We start from the raw sequence: 15,947 nt of genomic DNA, 5'->3' as shown, positions 1-15,947 counted from the left end.
GCTCACACCTGATTACTCTGGCTGCTGCTCACGTGTATTTAAGGATGTAACTCATATTCCGCTCTAACACAAACTGACAATCACGTCAGACAGGCAAATGTGAGCAGAGAGACAACGACAAAAGCCATCACGTCTCGTTTCGTACCTTTGGCATGCCTCTCCTGATCCGCGCAAAGGTTAACCCTCATGCTAATGCTGAAGGGACTCAAACACGGGCGTTAGCTCTGTCTGCATTAGCAAAAAATGCTTTTTGAATGCCATGCCCTTTGTTTTTCACAGGTCGAGAGTTTATTGATTGGCGAGAAGGCGGTGTGAAAGGCTTTTACGCGATGGTGGGAAGCTTAGACAGCGGCTTCTTGAAATCGTGCCTCAGAAAATTTCTTTACGGTATATAACCCAAAATCACACGTTTGTTTCTAAATTATACATTTAGCAGGATTTTGGCAGTGTTACTGGCAAAATGTAGGCAATCAAATAAGCGAATGTGCTCTTTGCGCATTAAAAAAAATCACTGCAGGGGTTGAAAAATAAAGCAAAAAAGTGCCAAAAAAAAACCCAAAAAGCATTTGACTGCAAGTCTCTGCATTACCAATTCAGTGCCACGCTGTGCCCTTCACAAATCTGTCCTGTTTAGCTTGATTTTGAAGTAGAAAATCATTGGAAACGCTGATTTAGGATCCTTAAAATCCTGCACCGCGCACTCCACGCATCTACACAACGTACGAGTGAACGTAAGCGCACACAAACACCTGCTTTTTTAATAAATGACTACCTTCCACCAGCGTGTGGTTCTCGCATTACAGCGCTCTGAATTCATTAAGTGTGCCCTTTGGAAGTCTAACCATCCAGGTGGGGCGCCGCCAACCCCACCTTCCCTCTGAATCACACGCAGCATTTCAATTGCAAATACTGTACACTTCCCAGTGCCCTTGTAAAAAACAAAACAAAAAAACAACCAAAAACAAAACAAAAAAAACACTCACAGCTGAAGCCACGTGTCGATACATGCAGCCAAAATTCACATTTTAGTGTGAAAAGTTTAACCTACAACTGTCCCACTGGACACACACGGATTTCTGTCTGACCCACTGGCCTGGTTATGTTTTTGTAAACACCTTACCTTATAACCTGGGGATAAACATAAGGCTGACATTGCGGACTCAGATGGGTATCCTGGTCAGTTTAATCGCTCACGATTTATTCAAACTCTGGAATTATTTTAATCACAAACAGATTTGGGTGCATTTGGAATCGGATTAGTGTATGTTTTTCTGCTTCTAGATGAGATTATACAAGTTCACATAGGGGATGACGCTGTATTCTTGCATTCTTTCTTCAGTTATGTATGGCACCGGCACAGCCTTCGTGGTTTTAAGAGGTACAACTGTAAGCATATACCTGACTAGATTTAATGTGATCAGATGAGCTTTACTAGAAAAAGGTTGGATCAGGGAGAACCACAACTTGGACTTAAAGTTTCTTGAGCGACGTCAGATCAAAGTGACCCAACAAGGTGGCCGTACTGACTCGTCACTTAGTTTACAACCAAGTGGGATAGGGGAGGGGTCAGTGGACTGGCAAAGCTCAATCCAAATCCCCCCTCTTTTCTGTCAACAATTCTCTGTTTTTCCACGGCCCCTTTAATCCTCTTTCTGATGTGACTCACCTGTTTATCACCAGAGTGTCTGCATGACTCAAACAATCAGCCGAAAGTACAGCAAACGGTCCGTTTCTGCGTATGTGTACATGCATGCGCGTGCGTGTGAGCGTGACTTTCAATTTGTACTTAATCTTTGGCTTGATAAGGATACCGGGTCCTTGCCCGTGTGTGTGTTTGCGCGTCTTTCTTTGAGCCGCTGTATCTCCTAGCAGATAAGGAACAACAAATTCGGAGCTGATGATGCGAGCCTTCGCTTCACAAATTCCGTCTTTGTCCGGAATAAGCATCGGCGTCAGATCTGCCGCTGACTGGTGTGAAGTCACGCCGCTGTGAAAATGTAATAAAACACAGAGATAATCACTGCCGAAGTTTGAATAATGGCTCCGTATAATGGAGCTGTGCTACCCCAGTGTAGAGATTATGCATCACGCTGGCCGGGCAGGCAGCCCGCTGGTGCTGCTGCTGACTCAGTGCAAGCGTAGCTGGGGCTTTGGGGGTTAATGCAGCAGGGCCAGAGGCTGATCCACAGTCCATCCTCATCTGCCAAAACTTCAAAGGATGCCCTGCACAGTCTAAATCGCCATCTCCTCCGGCCCAGGCTTTGCGGAAAAACTTCCCCTCCCCCCCTTTGGTGAACAGGTCAAACTCAGCCTCATCTTTTATGTATCGCTTACCTCATTGATTGTGCTTTAAGAAATTCATGAATACAGAGGGGCCTATTTCCGTATCACACTCCAACATATGGAGTTTTTTTTTTTTTTTGAAAGAGGATTTTTTTCCACATTTGTTCAGTTCTCAGTTTATTTCCTCACTCTTTTTTCCCATTTCTATTCTGCTGTCATTTCTATTCCCTAACTCTCAGCGTAGTCCCGGCTTCCTCTTATTTTGCATAACAGGTCCCAGGCATTTCCACTTACATACAGATCCCCCTCCCCCCCTTTTTTTGCGTTCTATTGTGAATATATGAATCAGTCATTTTGCAGATGGTGGATACAGGGAGATGGAGAGCTGTGGTCTACTTACAGGAATATCACAGGCGATACTTCTGAAAGTCATATAAAGAATCGAGTAAAGGTCATCTCATTTATAATTTTAGTGCATATATGAATTTGGAAATGGTCACCATTCCTTTGCCGCTTTTTCTTTTTTTTCCCCCCACGGAGACCTGTAGCGAGTCGTCAGTGTGTCTCCAGAATTCATTTGTGTTCCTCACGTTGCCGCTTGCTCATTTATGAATACATATGTCGACCTATTTATAACTAGCCGGCCCCCTCCCCCCCATCTGTCTGCGTCTGTACCTGTGTTTGCGTGATGTGTGTGTTATGCACCCCAGCAGAGTGTGAAATTGAAATTGTCCCCCGAAGAGGTGACAGAATTGACAGAGAAGAGGGGACACGGGAGATGTGAAATCTTATCTTTCACTTAGGTTGTCATCATATTTCACTTCCAGCTCAAAAGTGGTTCATTTGATGGTTTTGTCACAGCTGATAATATTCAGAGTGGCACAGAGTTACGTATTTATAAGGCCAGAAGTGTTGTTGAAAAGGATAACCTCCTTCTTTAAATTCTTGCCCACAGAATGAATAATGGTTTTATTTTCTGGATGCCAAAACTGTGAATTCCTCAAATAAGGACCTTTGATTTTACTTTTCAGTATTCAAATAATCATCTTTGTACTGGGCTTTCAAGATCAAGTGAATAAAACCCTCTAATTCCAAGATCTTATTCTGCACCGGAGCTCAGAATTAGCATGACTAAAATGTTCAGCTACTAGAAACAGAGTTGTTCACTTTTTTTTTTTTTTTTTTGGTTTATCTGGCTCCCAGCATGACCCCTAATAGTAGAATTCTAGACTAAATTGAGTTTAAGGGACATGACGTGCCCATTTTCAACTTCAGATTGCTATTGTGGGACTCCACTACTGTAGCCTTTTCATGTTCCACAGTTCACAGAAATTCTAATTTATCTCGTACTGCCTGTTATGCCCTTCCGCTCAGCCTGTGCTTGAAAAAAACAAAAAAAAACAAATACTAGCTTCGAGCTCCTCCTCTTTTAAAGCCTGTGTTCCTCTGTTTGGCCCGCAGAACTCTTTGCATTATATTTTTATATGTAATATCTTTTCGAATCCATCCGTGGATGCTCGAGCCCAAATATTACGCCCTGTCTGCGTATTGTGTGACATCTCAGTGGATATTTGTATGCAGGAGTGCCTTAAGTGAAGAAAGAAATTATAATTGTCTCATTATTTTTGGACTAATTTAATAGGAGCAGCCAACATAGGATATGCTGTATGACAGAAAATAAGCAATAGGTCCACTTAACTATCAACTTGCATTTTTAATTATTTGCAATTTTCCATAAATTTGGCACGTGACCAGTTTAATTTAAACTGTTCACATGTCAAATTTTCCACAAGTCAATAATGACCGGACTCCTTTTCTAACATGTTATCATGTGCACACAAATGCACTTTAAAGCTTGTGAACTCATGTACTCCAAGGAGGAAGAACTTAAAAATATCACATACTATCAATATAACCTTGTGTTTGTAAGGACATGAAACAGAGCTTTGCATGAGTTTATTATTATTTTTTTTTTTGTGGATCCCTGCATCCTTGTCATATGCAGAGGACCTGAAGCCCCCCTGGAGTATTAGTGCCCTGCCTCTGACAGTGTGTGCGTGTGTGTGTTCAGCCCGTCCCAACGAAGCCCCACCTGCCGTGAGTCGGACAGACCACCATCTGTTCCGTGACCCAACACTGAACTACCTGCCACGTCCTCTTCATCACCTTCATGGGGCGTCAAGAAATGGTCGCTTTCTAGAAACCTGCTTTGCAAATGGTTTATTCTCAAAAGCTTATAAAGCAATAATTATATAAGTTGATTCTCAACTCTGGATTTTTCTTACATAAGCATTTTTCATGTGAGGAAAAACTCTGAAGAAGATGAGAAGCCGTTACCGTGCTTTAAGAAACCGCGCTCACTCTGCTTTTCTGCTTCTCCGCTCATTGCCTTGAGACAAAAACTGTTTCCAGCCTCTCTCAAAACACCTCAAGGACTTAACACGCTAGATTTAAATAACTGCAAATAGGCTTAAAGGAATTCTGCACATCTCCTTCATGCTTTCGTGTTGTTTCCCCCCCGAAATGCAGCTTCCCAAAAGACAGGGTTTAGGATCAAAACCAACATGTTAGCGCTGTGATTTCACAGCAAAACAAAACAGGGCTTAGCTGATTATGCACACAGACATTTTAACGTTATAATCCAAACACTCCAGTCGATTAAGACCAAAGTTTTCTTCTTGGGACTACTTAAAAGCAAAAAAAAAAAAGAGTTGTTGTTTTTTTTCTCAGCAAATGTGTTTTGCACCACCCTTCATGCCTCCGCCACTAATGAAATGCAGTGCAGTCTGAAGTGAGTCTAGAGAAAGAGCAGGGAGCAGCAGCACAGCACGAGCGCATGAAACAAGGACCAGCACATTAGCCACCAGGGCATCATAGGAGTGCTGTGATAAATTCTCAAACACTGACTCTGTGTTTATTCACTTCAAGGTGGAGAAATGTGCACACAGAGACGGCAAGGAGAGTGGAATTAAGCGCGGGAGAGAAAAGATGCCGAAGATGAAACTATAAAAAAGGTGAGTTGTGTTCTGAATGTATGACCTCCACTTGTTTATTATATTGCACACGGTGATGCTATTAGTAAATTTGATGCACAGGTCAGTAACTGCTTACATGGTACACAGACGTAAAGCATCATAAAGAAAAACCTTGACATTGTGTACATGATATCAGTTTTGTTAAGGCTGTTTCTGAGTGCTGTCAGTTTCATAATTCACCTTTGGCCTTCTGAATGCAGCCTTCTATGTACCAGATATAACCTTTTAGTGCACCCGTGGCAGAGGCACATCTGTCAAAAGTTGACAGCCTTCCATCAGCGGAACTGAGGCCGAAACGCAACGCGGAGTGACAGCAGGCGGATGACAGGGAGTGGGGAGGATGATGGAAAGATGCACAGATGAGAGGAACAGATAAAAGGAGAGGAAAAAGGGTTCAGTTGGGCCGCTTGGAGGAAAATGTTTTTCTTGTTTGTGTAATGATAACTGGTGACGGAGCAGATGGCGGTGGCGAGATAAGAAGTTCAAAAAGTGCGTAAAATTGCTTAATGGCGACTAGAAGGGCTGTTTACTCTGCCCGGCATAAGTCCTCTACCAGTGTGGAGCAGACGGCAAACAGAAGGGAGGGCAAAGGATTTCACAGGACGCAAATAAAAACATTAATACCGACGTTATAACCTCACAACACCATTTCACTGTTTCTTTTATTTCTTTATTTTTTTGCTCTAGCGAGTTGGGCTGTTCTGTGTTAATGTTACGTTTTTGTGCCCTGAAAACAAAAGAATATGAGGCAAATGCAGCCAGAGCAATAATACAATAAATGCAAAAACCCAGCTTCCGTGCCTCACGTATTACCAATAGGTCCAAGTCGCCTAAGTCGTCCCGAAAATGAGAATACCCTGAGCAATCAGGCAACTGTGACTGCGGCTAAAGAAGCGCTGACCTTTGTGTGAAGCTTAGAAATTAATATTGAGACGCAATCCAGCATTCAATGTTGTAGTTGTTTTGTTGTTGTTGTTTTTTTTCACATGCACTCGATATTTGAAAGATTTAGAAGTTAAAATGTGTATGCAATGCACAGTGAATTGAATCCGTAATCCTTTAGAATATAGAGCATAATGCTGCTAGTGTTATTTTGGGGTTAGCCAAGCTGGTCACTGTAAGCTAGCCACTTGCACTTGGATCACTCACAAAGTACCAGGTCAGGGTGAGGGCAAATGCCAAAGTAAAAGCATGTTGTTGTTGTTGTTGTTGTCTTGCGCCAGGGCTTGAAGTCCAAGGAACATAACACAGATGAAGGCAAGAGTAAGAAAAACTTAGCCTTTATTTGGATAATCATGTATTTCAGAATTTCAGCATTTTCCAGAACCCAAACGTGTGTTCATAACATTGCAACAGCTGCAGCTGAATTGGAGGGAAAGTGGTGCATCATCACTTCGCGGTTAACGCATAATCACGCATGAGATTCCATCTCTGGCTCAGCGCAAGCCAACCCTGAACCCTAAGGCCTGGGGCAAGTGCCAAAAAGTTGGATTTACAGCAAGCACAGCTTACCCTTCGGAAACATATCATTGCATTGGCTTGGGTCATTTTGAAAAGGCTACTTGAAAAGAAATGTTCTTTTCCAGCTGACTCCAAGCCAATGTGTTGTGTATCTCAGGGAAACTTGGAGACGGGAGGAGGGAAGGATACTGCAGCCAGTGGGATAAACGCGTTGATAGCTGAGGCTGTTTCACGGAATTCCTGCCACGCAGCCGCACTCTTCAGTTTAGCTATTTATGTTTTTTAACACCTAAAACTCAAAAGTTATCCAGTGAAACACACTTTTTTTGGGGGGGTTTTCTGGCATCAATCAGTTCACCATGGAGTGTGTTTATAGAGATTAGGTAGCAAATGAGGGTGTAATTAAAGACTATCAGATGAGGTAAATCTTGGCCAGTGGGAAGAGAGCCACAGCGCTGATACTGGCAATCACGCGGAACAGAATGGACACCCGGGGTCGGGAATAGGAAAAAGATGACAAATCCTAAATTAAAGGAGATGGGTTGTAGGTAAGGCAGAGAGGGGAGCGGTGAGCGAGGAGTGTTTGGGGGTAAATGACTGGACATCCAGATGGATATTACACACACTACTGACAGTGTGGAAATTTGTGAGAGCTTCTCCTCACGCCATATTCGCTCAATGCTACTTGTCTCTGATACTCACAGCCAGGACTGATGCCTCGATGTAACGGTTATTATCCATTTCTCCATTTCTTACATTGCAGGGAAAAAACTTGTTGTAGAGAACGCTAGTAAATACCAATATTTGGTGTGATTGATGACATTAAACTAAAACTGAGGAGTGATAATACAAGTACACTTGTAAAATTGTCATATTTCAAATATCTATTGAGCTTTTGGCAACTATTTTCTCCGTGCTATTATGATAAAGTTATTAATGACACTGTGATATATTTAATATTGGGCATGAGGAAACACTCAGCTTCAACTGTCTTATCTTTAAGCATCTGCACTTCATTAATTCACAATAACATATTTGCAAATTTTTATTAAATCTTTTTATATATATATATATATATACTTTTCAGAGTCTAATTTAAAATGAAATCTATTTTCTGCCGAAATGAAACAGGGATTCGCTTCATGTGCGTCGCCCATGATAACATTTAATATGCAAAGAGGTAATGTTGTTTAACGCAATATGTGTCACCTCGATATACCCGTAAGTTGGAGGACGTTATCTCTGTGTAGCTGAGCCCATTATGAAATGGGGGAAGCTAATTTAACTTGCTCAATGAGCGGCAAATTTCACAGTCCATTTGGCTGCGCACTCTAAAGCAAATCACCTTTCGAATGCTTTCAACGCTCAACTGTACAGGTATGTAATGTGTGTGTATTAAATCTGCCTTTTGGCTCCATATGAAAAACTGACTTTATCATATTATTCAGTGAATACAATTACAAACATTATTGCACTTTAAATAGCCACTCATCTACTTTCTTCCCAACCAACGTTGTCTTTAGTGTCCATGGAAACCCCCCCTGATATTATCTACGCCTATAATAACCTGTAAAGCATGACCTGTCTCCCACTGCTTTAAAAGAAACAGAACAGAACACTCTGAATATTGGAAATTATGTTGAAACGAAGCAATTAGAGGAAAGAAACCGGAATTATTTCAGCTTGTAGGGGGAAGGAACTTTATATATCTGCACCGGATGCACGAATAACATGTAAAGTGTTACGCTGAGAGATATATTAATGCTACCGCCTCATGTAATTCTGTCCAGTCAGCCAGTCAAACTAAATCAGAAACAAACGATAATTAATTAGGGGCAGACATGAATATATATCTTCAAACGTGCTTTGTGCTGGAGAAGATTTGTGGTGCATCATTATATGCTATTAACTCCAAATGCTGCTGAGTTTGTGCCCTGAATGACATAACACGCAGACCAGAGCTACTAGCTGTGGGAGCAGCCTGCAATTCTGCTGAGAGTAACCACGGTTTCGCAACAACATCTCCGCGTTGAGTCTTTGATAGACCTGCCTCGGTTGACGGGAGACGTAACGTCCGTTTTGATGACATAAGCCTCGTAGATTCCATTTGTGTGGGGATTCGTCAGCGTCGCCCACTTTTGATGCGGGGTCAGCTAGGAGCTAGCCGCTAACCGTCAGCGCGGCACTCACCTGGTCTGACACCTGCTCTGTGTGCAGGCTGCATGTTTGGTTGAGGATCAAATCCCCACAGCGTGCAGCCAGAGCTGAACTAATGCATCTGTGTGAGTCTGCCCATGCAGTTGTATTTGTGATTGCTTGACTTGTGTACGTGTGTCGCATAGGATATGCATCCACCGGCGCTCATCCGAGAAGACAGCGGGTTAGACCCCCCCACACCCCCCTTCCCCTTCTCCTCTTGCTCAGTTGGATCTCACTCCCAGATCTGTCAAGCATCTGCTGATGCATCCTCGATGTGACATGCCACCCACAGCAAAGGAGAGAAGCGCCTCATCAGGCTTTTTCTCGTCATTTTACCCAAGTAACCAGACTGTGACCTCCTCTCCGATTAGTTAAGCAGATGATGTAGCCTCGCATTATTGTCAGGGGTGGGGCCAAGGTAATCTCATCAAAAGGCTCCTGTTACTTGCCAGCCCATTGTGTAAAATGTTTCCTCAAAAGAAATCAACAACTGCTCACTTTTTTTTTTCTTGTATGCTTGATTATTCTCTGAGCTGTAGAAGAGAGTAATTTCATTACAGACTTTTACACAAATTGCAGATTACTGTATGCCATTATCCCTGGCTTATTGTCAATGCAATATTTAATCTTCGTTCAACACATATTGTGAAGTAAAAGTTAAGCACGTTTTCCAGTGAAAGGACATTTAGTAGGCATTTAGACTATATTGGCTTAAAGCATATTAACACATCAGCTGTGTGCACTTAAGGTCAGCTCTGTTTCTTGACATGTAATTAACTGTAGAGTCAGTCGGCTGAAATCACCTGACACTGTGTACGCCTCTGGCAGCAGTTTGATGCTAATGTTGCCTGACGGTGGCAAGTGACTATACTGTGCGTACTGTACAATCGAAGTGCACGCGTGGAACCTAATTTCCACTGCGGATACTGCGGGCCTGTGTGTGCATTTGCTTTTCCATATGTGGATGCTTTAACACTGGAAATGCTCTGAAAGCCATTCTGAAAGCCACCGCATTTAAAGTCTGGTAAAAACAAACAAACATAAAAAAAAACTTTGGAGACTAATTGCAACGCTCGTCTTTCTTGTGCTCTTATATGCAACCGCACGACTGGAAATAGATTCCAAATAAGAAGCGGCACTCCTGTTCTTCAGCTGTACGAACAGCAGTGAACAACACGAGGAGGAAACAGGCGCTATACCGACATTAGCGGCATTAGCGGATTTTATACATGTGGGTCATGGCCGCGGTTGATGGATGAGGGTACAATGTGCTATGTAGCACGTGCACGGAGATGCACGCACGCGGACACACAAGCCCCCGACTCTCCAGGGTTTGATTTTGTTATCACCGTCACCGCTTCCACATGGTCCAGAATTAGGTGCCCCAGATTTCGCAGCTCTTAAGAGAGAATGTAAATGTTATTATTCTGCGTGAGCACAGTTGGTGATGTGCGTATCTGAACTCAGGCAGATGCTTTTCATCTGATGCTTTATTAGTTCATGTGTTGACAGGCTGAGGAAAGCTTTCTGGATGTAACAGTGTTCATTTGCAAATATAGTGCAAAATCTGCTTCTGTGTAGCCAAAAAAATTTAACAAAAAATTAAAGAGCGTTAGTAAACTAAACCACTAGAATTGCTTCATTTCTTCTTGATGTGACTGTGTCTAAAACAGTCCTGGAAGAACATCACGCTAATCCCTGCTTGGATTTGAATGTAAAGCGTAAATAAAAGTCACAAATTCTGTGGTACACTAGGCCTGTGTACTTCGATATTTATTTATAGCCTGTTACTTTCTTAGTCACCAATCGAAATTTATATCCTCTAAAAAATCGATGAGGGTCGATCATTTTTCACATTTTTCCCGCATGCCCCGCGGCTGCATGAGGAAATAAAGCAGAAGAAATGGCGACTTCTGTTTCTGTCCACACTTACGATCCCAAAGCGGTTGGTACATATGAGTTCTCATTAGCGGCGGTGAAAACACATTGTTTTCCACCAGAAAATCCATTTGTTTCCATGGCGATGCTGTCCTCTTTTGTCCAATTTCCTTGGCAGCTTTTTATGGATAGCTTTATTAAAAAAAGGAGACAGCGGAAAGAAAATAGTAATTTCACACACCGTAAATCAAGGTTCCGTGGAGGTAGATTACTTGGAAAGGCTCAAAGTGACCTTTTATTCACATATCATTGTTATTCTCCAAAATGGCTGTTGGCCAACAATCTAACATCTATAATCCGTCACGCTCTATCTGCTCCTTGTTGCTTTTTTTCTACGTTGCTTTTATCTACAATTGAAAACAGGGAAATCAACTTGTTGCAAGATGAAAAATCATTGACTCAGAGAACAAAAATCACCAGATTTAATATAGCTCAGGAGGAATTTCAAGAAAGTTTGAAGGAATTTGAATTGCTTATGTCAACTTTGGAACTCGCTGGTTTTTATATTACCTCATCTCATCTCATCCTCTATTGCCACTCACACAGGGTTTGCTGGAGCCTATCCCGGCTGTCATCGAGAGGCTTTTATATTACGACTTTAATAAATTAATTAGCGTTGCAAAACCCCAAAACGTGGCCAGCTGCGTTGTCAGCGAGTTGTTTGTTGATGTTGTTGGATGTCATCGTCGTGTTTTTCCGGCAGTTTGAACACGGCATTAGCCTTTGGTTGTGGAGGCCTGTGTTTCAGGGGTTTCTATGCATTGTTTCAGTCTCATTTACAAAGAAGAAATGCAAAGAAGTGAGTTGAGGGACAATGTGTATGACAGATCTGTGTCACAAGTAGCCGGTTTCCACTCATTTAACAGTGTTTGTTCAAGGGACTCTCTTGACAAATATGTCACGTTAGCTTGCTTGCCCACGGGTCAGGGCATTCTGCCTCTGCTGCTCTCATGGAAACAACGTCTGCTGAAGCATGGTTTGTGAATACTAACCCCGCTACAGACAGAAACCACTAATTTGCCAGTGCCAAAACCTTGTCCTTTGCCTACAGATTCTTAACGTGTTTGTAGAGAGTTGCTTACCACACGGCATTAACTCATCCTGCAGGTGGTTTTGCATCATGTTCAGCAGAGCCTGCTTGTCGTTTGTCGCTGTGACAAAGAGCAAAAACAATACCTGATTTTGTTGCTGGAACAGATTTTATGAGCTCCCATTTCTGGTGTACTTATATACTGTGAATGTGAATCAGTACAGATCATTAGAGATTTATTACAGCTTTATTTAATCCCACATTCAACCAAGCAGCAGCAGCAGCACAAATTGACACCTAAAACAGGCATGATTGGCAGCTAGCGCAGAGCAACAGAATATTAGGTCATTAGTTTCAAATAATCATGTTAAAGTGAAACATGCTTTTTTCAGGATTTGGGTAACACACCTCCGTAAGATGACGCTCTGAACTGAGCTAATTGCTCCGCGAAAACTCATGGCCGCCTTTTGAAAATAACTGTGTCGTTTCTAACTGTATGCAACCTTTAGATTGAAAGGAACAGATAGGAGCTGCCATCTTTGTCCTTGATTCCCACCGATGTTAAATTCAACCTTGAAGCCATACAATAGAAATCTCAGTGGAGTCGTGGCCTTTTGTTATGGAGTCGAAGCCAAGTGTCACAGCCACTCAGCTCAATCTTTTCCCTTAAAGATCAAAGGATACCAGGAGGAGTACATACAGAAAAAAAAGGGGAAAAAATGGGAAGAGTTATTTCCAGCAAGGCCATTTTAAAGAACTCAACAGAATGTCTGCATGAATCCTTCATGAGATGTCACTCGGTGCTGAACGAGTTTCTTGGAAACAAATAAATGAAAATCAACTGAGCATTTGAATCATGGAACTAAAAAAAAAAGCAGAAGCAAAGATGAAATGACAACATAAAAGAGTTACAAAGAAATGCACTCTGAAGTCCCGACTTGAAAATGACCTGCACGCTCGATTGCCTCCGTAGCGGAATTTTTAGCGCGCAAGCCAGCGTCGCTGAAGTTCTTTGAACAAGCTAAATCAGCCTTGTGTGTCTGAGACAAACAGCACGGGGCTCTTTCTACACGTAATGCCTTTGTTAATTTGTTTACCTTGATCAAACACACCTCATCACTGGAGGAATTTGTCCCTGGAATGTGTTTGGCAGGTCCAGAGCCATAACTCAATGCAGTCACTCCATTTTTCAGCGAGAGCCCTGACAGTCAGCCTAATTAGTTTGGTTGTGACAAAGGGGCTGTCTAGTGGAAACCAGGAACATCAATCCATCCGTGAATTTGTGTGGTTTCATAATGAAGCAGCGAGCATGAATATGCATATTACAGTAGGCGCTGGGTCAAACTGCCTCAATAAAAAGAAGTCAACGACAATCCACCGGTTTTTATTTGTCAGGTTATTTAACATGTTTTGACACTAGTCCCTGAGTGTTTTGAAAAAGGCCTGTGGAAACATGTCATTCATTGAAACAATAGACCTGCTTATCTTCCTTAATGCAAATTTCGAAGAAGCTTCGTATAAACCTGTGTTTGCTGGAAAGGGAATACTCCCCACTCACAAGAAATGAGATGCCACGCTGAAAGCCTTTTATTTCTACCAATTCCCCATTTTATACGGCTTTTATCATGTCCGACGCTGCTTTTGTGGGCATGTATTTTATGCGACGCATCCTATAAACCAAAAGCAGTCATTTACAGTTTTTCTTCAAATAGTTGCCTCGCTGCAGCCGGTGAGGGCCGCCAAGGGACTGTCATCTATCATTTAAGAATCATCTTAACAGCAAGACATTAAAGTTAGTCGTTCCCAGCCTCTCTTGACGTCCCTAAAAGCTGCTTCTTCATAATCCGGAAACACATTAAAAAATAAATAAATAAAATAAAAAAAAAATACCATTTTTCTCAAAGGCTTTTTAGCCCATGGCTGTCTTTAAAATGTCTGACAATATCATTGTCTGAGGGATGTTGCGTTTTTAATGGTGCTGTTCACATATGCACAATGAGAAGATCCTCGCTGTCACTGCTCAGAACATACCATCGCTCTGTGTTTTACAATTTATTTTCTATTGTACTCATTCTGTTCAGAAAAGGTAATTGTTCAGTTTATTCCGGAGCATGCAGCATTTCATCTTTAAAGGGTAATTTCCTCTGGATGAAAAATTCAGACTAACTAAAACAGTGAAACGTGAACAGTGAAAAGTGAAATAGTTCTATTAATGATGCTATTTGCATAGCTTGTTACCTTAGCATTCTAGGTCATCTCAGCACAAAAACAGAGAAGAAGCACAGGGAGTCCTAAAAGCAAAAAAAAAATCGTTTCTAATAATTCAAGAAAATATATTGTTTTATGACTGCAAGAAGTATAACAGTTTCCCATTGCACATGTAAAATGTCACAAATGTAGTTTCACTTATCAAAAAATGGCATTGTTATACTACATTCTGAATGAAAATGAAACTATTTTTGCCTTTTATTTGCATGCAGGTGCAGCGCAGTAAACATTCACTTAGTCTTACCGCCGCCCGTCCTCCTTTTGTTTCACAGATGGACACCGATTAGACATATGTTTTTCTGGCCCCATATGTAGCCTGTACACTGATATTTTGCAGGAAATCCCGAAACTGCAAAACATTTGCAGGATCAAAGGCAAAACTTGAACATTTGATCTGGAAACTGGAGGTAAAGTGCAGTACTTTCTTTTGATTTGACCACACAGACTCACACACAGGAGATGAGCCACAACTGCGGAGGTGATTTGAACCCCCATGGAGAGGAGATTGGAAATGTTTTCTGTCATTGCAGAAAATATATCCAGGTCCAAGAGAGAGGTGAAAACCCTCAGTACCCTTTTTGTTACCAAAGAAGTCCTGTAAGCCCCGAGCTCCATCTTGCAACCAGCGTTTGATGTCAACTGAGAAAGGTAGACTAACTGCAGTTCTTTTTATTTTGACAGCAAGAGAGGCTGCAGTCATCTTCTCACACTAAGGAATATTGATTTCATCACTTCCTACAAAGAGTGTGTGCAGTGTGTCAGTGTTACTTTAAATGTTCATACCATCTTTGTTTTCTTGCTTTACTCTGTCTCAGCTCAGTAGATCTGTCCACTGTGAGACCACATCTGAGAATGCATAGCAAGTCAGAAGATTTTTTATTTTCCATCTATCTCATCTGGGCCCAAATAAAAAGTTACTGCAGGGTTGCCAGCTCTCATGGACTTGGCGTCACTTACCGACTTTCAGTCTGTGTCTTATGAAACCCAAACAGTTCTCACACCAAATGCAAGGAAGAAAGATTTATTTCTTTGCATGTAACACAGTCCATTTCCACATGCCATCACCAACATTTTTCCATAAGCATTGCAGAGAGGCCAAAAAGAAAATACTTTGACAAAGTTGAACAATGAAAGTGAGTCAGATTTTGACCTCTTTGAATTAGTGAATCCAAGAGGAGAAACAGAAATGGCTGAAGGCCTCACAGGAGGCTTCTAGTTTCTTCATCTTCATCTCATTTGGACTTTCAACGCAAATATTCTCACACCAATAATCATCTAGAATGAAAGAACTGTAACCTCTGAAGGGTTGCCATTTTCAGTTTTGAGTGTCCAAGCTGTACTTGAGACTTTAGAAAAACACAGATCAGGCATAACATTATGACCACCTGCCTAATGTATATTGTGCCTCCAAAACAGTTGTGACTCATCAGTGTATGGACATGGGCCTTATGAGGGTGTCCTGTGGTGTCTGGAAACAGGATGTTGTTAGTGGGGACCTTTGAGTCCTGTGGGTTGAGAGGAGGGTCCTCTTTTCGTCACCCCATAGATACTTGATCAGTTTGGGATGTAGTGAATTTGGAGGCCAGGCCGACGTCTTGTGCTGTTCTTCGTGAGTTTCTTAAAGTTGTTCTTCATCCATTTTTTGGGGGCTGCATCCTGCTGCCATCAAGGAGTGACATTATGAGGTGAGGGTGGCTGGTACATGTCTAAGTGACATCCACACAAATGCCAGG

General features: G+C 41.9%; 1 protein-coding gene across 3 annotated transcripts in view; it reads left to right on the top strand.

Moving 5' to 3' along the window:
* Positions 1 to 15,947, top strand: part of dlgap1b (discs, large (Drosophila) homolog-associated protein 1b) — an 84,381-nt gene that overhangs the window by 25,080 nt on the left and 43,354 nt on the right. For all 3 annotated transcript variants that reach the window (XM_047568355.1, XM_047568354.1, XM_047568356.1), the window contains exon 2: positions 5,212 to 5,297. The gene's annotated coding sequence lies outside the window, so the exon portion shown is untranslated. The remainder of the gene's footprint in view (positions 1 to 5,211; positions 5,298 to 15,947) is intronic.

Source organism: Mugil cephalus, chromosome 18 (genome assembly GCF_022458985.1).
Source record: "Mugil cephalus isolate CIBA_MC_2020 chromosome 18, CIBA_Mcephalus_1.1, whole genome shotgun sequence".
NCBI classification, from domain to species: Eukaryota; Metazoa; Chordata; class Actinopteri; order Mugiliformes; family Mugilidae; genus Mugil; species Mugil cephalus.
Note: the sequence above shows the minus strand (reverse complement) of the source record. Positions and strands in the feature narration are given on the sequence as shown.